Source organism: Talpa occidentalis, unplaced genomic scaffold (genome assembly GCF_014898055.3).
Source record: "Talpa occidentalis isolate TD23 unplaced genomic scaffold, MPIMG_talOcc4v2.1 talOcc4.17, whole genome shotgun sequence".
Taxonomy (NCBI): Eukaryota; Metazoa; Chordata; class Mammalia; order Eulipotyphla; family Talpidae; genus Talpa; species Talpa occidentalis.
In genome coordinates this window covers 42,432,974-42,438,506 of record NW_023601754.1, presented here as the reverse complement: position 1 = coordinate 42,438,506, position 5,533 = coordinate 42,432,974, and the positions used below count along the sequence as shown (strand labels likewise).

At 49.1% G+C, this 5,533-nt stretch overlaps 1 long non-coding RNA gene across 1 annotated transcript; it reads right to left on the bottom strand.

Annotated features, from left to right (window-relative positions):
• Positions 1–283: 283 nt before the first annotated feature.
• LOC119250437 (uncharacterized) lies at positions 284–3,326 on the bottom strand. Its single transcript, XR_005126289.2, has 3 exons — positions 3,241–3,326; positions 2,809–3,165; positions 284–692 (listed from the first exon to the last, which is right to left on the bottom strand). It is a non-coding gene; the product is annotated as an uncharacterized LOC119250437 (long non-coding RNA).
• Positions 3,327–5,533: the final 2,207 nt, after the last annotated feature.

The window sequence follows — 5,533 nt, the reverse complement described above, 5'->3', positions numbered from 1 at the left end:
AGACAGCATTTTGTAAAGTGCATGTCTGTCCTGTTTTCATGCACATGGGGGCTATCTATTCTCAGGGCTCACATAGGGTCCAGACACTCCCACATCCCTGGAGGAGGAATAGAGCTGTGATGGTGACAGCTTCTCATGTGCCCCCACCACTGTCATATGACCTCTGTCTGTCCTCTGAAGGATAGGGTGACCTCTCCCCTGTGGAGATGGCCCAACTGAGACCAGAGGAGGCACCTCTATTGGGCTGTAGCAGTCACTGCACAAGGACAAGGTCATTTTTCATATTTGTGCTTTATTGACTCAATGCAACCCTTCTAGAACTTTCCATCCCATCACTGAATTTTCAAAAAGGTTAGGAAACAGCTTATCTGCTGAAAAATTTTGATTTACACTTTAATGACTCATATGAAGTAGAGTCAGTCAGAGCACGTATAGCAAGAGGCGTTCACTTGTCACAGCTCTGAATCTTTTGACTAACTTGCAGTGATATTTCCCAGCATCAGCCTTGTTGATCATACTTATGGTGAGGATATTATGTTTCAGGACCCTCCTGTCATGGAGTTGCAGTCTGCGATCATTGTAAAACCAGCGGACAACGGAGCCAGCTTCATATGTCAGGCACCTGAGGATCAGAGATTCATTGGGGTATAGTGCATACATCTTTTCCTGGGCAGAGCTGGCACTCTCTTTACCTGTGGTGAAAGACACAAAGTAATACGTGAGAACTGAGCACCCCCTACTTAGGGTGAGCCTAAATGTCGCCACATCATGACAGTGACTCTCCAGCAGGTGGAGTGACTTTGTGTAGGTGACTAGAGGAGAAGACTGCAGTCCACACCCCACACCCACCAGGCCATCCCCATATTAGCAGAGGGAGACCATAGCAAGGCCCTGAGGTCATCTTGGTAGGATAGGCTCCAGGATCTGATGTCCAACAACCTGCTCAAGGGCAATTTATGTCCCCTGGATTTTTATGTCATCCAGCCCTAGGCTTGATGTGACTTATACAGCAAGCTCCCCCTCCTCATGTAGACGCCAGGGAATGTGAAGGTGTCAACATTGTCCTCTGTCCTCATTGAGCAAAGGAGACTTTCATAGTTAGGAAGACAAGTAGCTTTTGTTTGATGAGTCCACAGACAATGAAGATGATCAACGCAAACTTAGGGCCTCAGGAGCTGAACAGCAATCAATTTAGAAGATCTCTCATTTTAAGAGATCTTCTTTTTCAGGTGTCTAGATTTAATATCACAGTGAAAGAAATATCTAGAGAATTCTAGTTAGAGTTTGAATCAAAAGTCTGACCCTCTCAGGAGCGGAAGGCAACTACTGCACATAACAAAATTCTCATAGGAAAAGCCCACAGCTAACCTAACACTCAGTGGTGAAAGATACAAACATTTAAGATCAGGTATAAGAAGAGGGGCCTGGAGTACAAAGACCAGGGCCTTGCAGGACTCTGCACACAGGTACATTCTCTGAGATGGTTGATAATAATTCAGTCCTTCACTCACCTTTCCTCTGTCCTTCCTGTACATCACATGTGTGGTTTGGTCCATGTAGACCTGGCTGTTTGCAGGTGGAGTGTGGGGATTGAGAAGGCAAATGCTTTTCTTTCTTTCCAGTGGGGGTGACACCCACATCAGGACAGAATTAGTGATTTCTAGTCCAGTGCAGGGAGGTGTGGACAGGCCATTGAGAGGGCGGCCTGTGCATCCCCTGCATTGACTCTGATTGTTGTTGCAGGACATTTACTCCAGAGTCCACATGATCATGTTCTGTTTCTCTGAATCCCCAGAGCAGACTGCCCTGGGAGCTGGGTGCCCTCAGGACAATGGATCTGAACAGTGGTTGTTGTCTGGGAGCCCAGAGAAGCCCCAGGATGAAGAGGGCAGGGCAGTGACTGCACATTCTCTTTGGGTGAATTTGATGGGGGATCATGGTCTGTGTGACTCTAATTCAGTTACGCAGCTCCTTGAACTCAGTGAATTTACGTTGAGTTAATAGTAAATACTTGCAGGCTCTCTTGCTGTCTATGAATGACCCTCATTGTTCACTATTAACCGACTAGAGCTTGAATAGGACAACTGTCCTGTGAATGGCATCTGTGATCACTCGTCTCCTTCAGAAGCTCCCAGGTGGTCCCTGGTGGACGAGCACCTTCCAGGTTCAGCTTTTCCCTTTGTGCCTGCCTGGGGACACTGAACATCCTCTTGTAACTACCACAATCTCCTTTGCTGGTGGCTAATAACCTGATGTTGTCCTGTCTCCACACTGAGTGTGAGACAAAGCCCAGGCTCTGGCCTTTTCCCCTAGTCTTTGGGGCTGAGCCCTGGCTGGTGACTCAGTTCTGCCATCACCTGCCCAGAAGGCCAACACCAACAGGGGTGCAGGCTCCCGGATCCCTGGGCCTGGGTTCCTGGGACAGGGGTTCAGCAGGGATTTATAGGAGCAGAGCTTCTCTGTGAGGGTCCCAGGGTCCCTCTTCAGGCCCAGACTGAACCCTCAGAGTCTTGGGTCAGGGCCATGGGGAGGGGCCTGGCACACAAATGGTCACCCTGATCCTGATCCCCTTCTGCTAGTGATTCCCCTGGATGTGTCCTTCCCTCTGCAGGGAGAGTCTTCAGGGCCTGGACCCCAGGAGAGCAATCTGATTTCTCCAGTTTGTGTCCCTCTGTGTGTCCTGCACTAAATGCTGAAACTCTGTCATGGGACATAAGCAGAGGGGGTGGAGGCAGGTCCAGGCCTGTCCATCTCTGTGTGTGCCGTAGAGTCACCACCCGCACCCCGAGGGCAGAAGGGACCACTCACCTAGGACGAAGAGATGTACAGATGCTTTTTCCAGTTGTTTCTTATTCTTTACGGGTATTACAGTGTAATGTCCTATGTCCTTCTTCCCGACATTCAAGATACACAGTGAACCATCCTTCAGTATTTGCAGATGACTTCTGTGTGCTAGACCTGGTTGCAATTCACTTTTGTTCATTATGTATCGCGCAATTAAATTATTTGCATTCATTATGTCACCTTTGTACCACAAGTAACGTTCAGCATTCTTTAGATAATCAGCAATTCGGATAACCAGATGATCATTGTTGTCATTATTTGTCCTGGATTGAACAGTGTCACCGCCATTGCTGGATGGAATCATCAAGAATGAGAGTAAAACTAGGAGGGAAGAGAGAAATCAGTCAATATTTGCACCAATGTATTGCGTTATTATTGGGATAGGAACTTTGTTACCACTTCGCGGAGGGAACCTGATGAGAGACACAGCAGTTGTGGAGCAGGTTTGGAAGGCGAGACTCTGCTACTTGCTCTTGTGCCACTTATTGAAAGCACACAGGCTAGTAAGAGCTGATGATGCAACAATGGTATGAGGAATAAGGTCTGGAGGGTGGGATAGGAATGGGGGACAAAGTTTTATGAGGAACAGGGAAGGGGATATCGTGGCCATATGTCAAGAGACATTTGCATCAACAAAGTATGATGTTATCTCAGGCAGTTACCCCAAGACCACCATGGGCGTCCCCAGACCTGCCTCTCCATACGGGCTACCCTCTGTAGGTAGTCAAGGAATGCTCTGCTGTGATTTGCAGATAGCAGATAGGTCACAGTTGCACATGAATGGCCAGCTAGTAGCCAGCTCATAGGAACCCACAAGCTATTAAAGTTCATCCTTCTATCTTCATTTTGACTGTGTGTCTTCAGTTGTTCAAAGCCAGCAGCTCTAACATCATTATTTCAGTCTCTCTGGAGGTATTATTTCCTCTGTTTCAAATATAATGTCCCAGGTATGTGTCCTCCTCACCCCTCCCTGCCCTGAGTCCACTGCTCACCAAGATTGTGTCCTTGGCAGGTGCCTCCCTCACCCCTGTTCTGAAGACCCTCTGTCCTCACTGTGTGACCTTTCCCTGTTGTGTGCCTTTCAGGACACTTGTCAGCACCTAGCAGCACATTCCAGTTCTTTGTTCTCTGTCTTCTTCCCAAGAATGTGAGCTCGTGCAGGCAGGGACTTGTCTGATCTTGTCCCCCCAGTGGTGGGTCAGGCTGCCAAACCCTGTGGATGATGGAATTTTCCCAGAGCCCCCACAACCCAGTAATTTTTTGCCAAGTTCTGATGTTGGGGACAAAGTACAAGGTTTAATGCCCTAGTTCTATCTTATTACAGAGTATTCTTGATATACATTCTTATTATTGACTTCTGTCTTTAAAATTATGTCTCATTGGGCCTCCCCCAGTGGCGCAGCGGATTGAGTGTCACACTGTGAAGCTGTCCGCAGCCTCTGCAGTGCAGGTTTGATTCCTGGCTGGTCAGGGAGAAACCCACATGGTGTGGCAGACCTCTCCTGTCTCGCCCACTGCTCCCCTCAGCAGTGTTTTCGGTCCTCTACCTGTTCTGCTCCCCACTCTGTCTCTGGTGAATCTTCTCACCCTCCCACATCTCTGGCTTCTACCCCAGTTCTTGTATAAATAAATCTTTAAAAAAATAAAATTATGCCTCATTGATGAATAGTTTACACAGAGTACATGATGCAGAATTTTCTCTCCATCACTGCCTCGTATCATTTTACTGAGTCCCTGGTCCCCTTCCTACCACAATGTCTCCCTTCAATTTAAAAAGGAAGCCATCTTTCCCTGATTGGAGGACACCTGTCCTTTTGTCCTCCCAGGAGACGGCCTGCCTTAGCACTCTGTGTGTCCATCTCCCACCCAAATCCAATACTTGTCCCTCTCACCTGTCAGCAGGAGCCCCTGCCGGGGTTCTCGGGCTCTGCATCTATGGGCTGAGGGGGCCTCCATGGTATCTGCTGCTTGCTCTGTGCTCCCTCTGAGAGAAGAGCTGGGGCTCCAGAAAGGTTCCCAAGCACGGCTGCTCCTGAGTGTCAGTGCTGAGGTGCTTCCTCCTCTGTGCTGAGCCTCCTCTGGGGGAGGGGTTCATCTCAGGTTCATGAATCTGGGGGTGGGGTCTTTGCCCAAGACTCTCCCTCTGCCCTACCTTCCTCCTGCCTCCCTGTTTATACATCCTCCCCTATTGCCCACTGTCAGGCCCTAGGAACTGCTTTCATAGGTGATCCCTGACACACACACACACACACACACACACACACACGTATTGATGGACTGAGCAGACCTGGGACTCCAGTGTCCTGGGCATTCCCTCAGCTCTAGGGCTGGATTCTCTCCTCCATCTTGTTTTCACTCAAGCAGAAGCCAGGGGTCACATCAGCACAGGAATTTAACCCACCCTGTGTTCAAATCACTAGTGCAACTTTTTAAAAACTTTTTAAAAAGATTATTTATATAAGAACTGGGGTGCAGGCCAGATGTGCAGGAGGGTGAGAGGATTCACCAGAGAAAGAGCAGGGACCAGAACAGGCAGACTGACGAAATACACTGCTGAGGGGAGTAGCGGGTGAGACAGGAGGGGTCTGCCGCACCATGTGAGACCCTCGCCGGCTGGCAGAGATCAAACCGGCACTGCAGAGGCTGCAGAGAGCTTCACAGCACTGTGCTCAACCGCCTGCGCCACCGG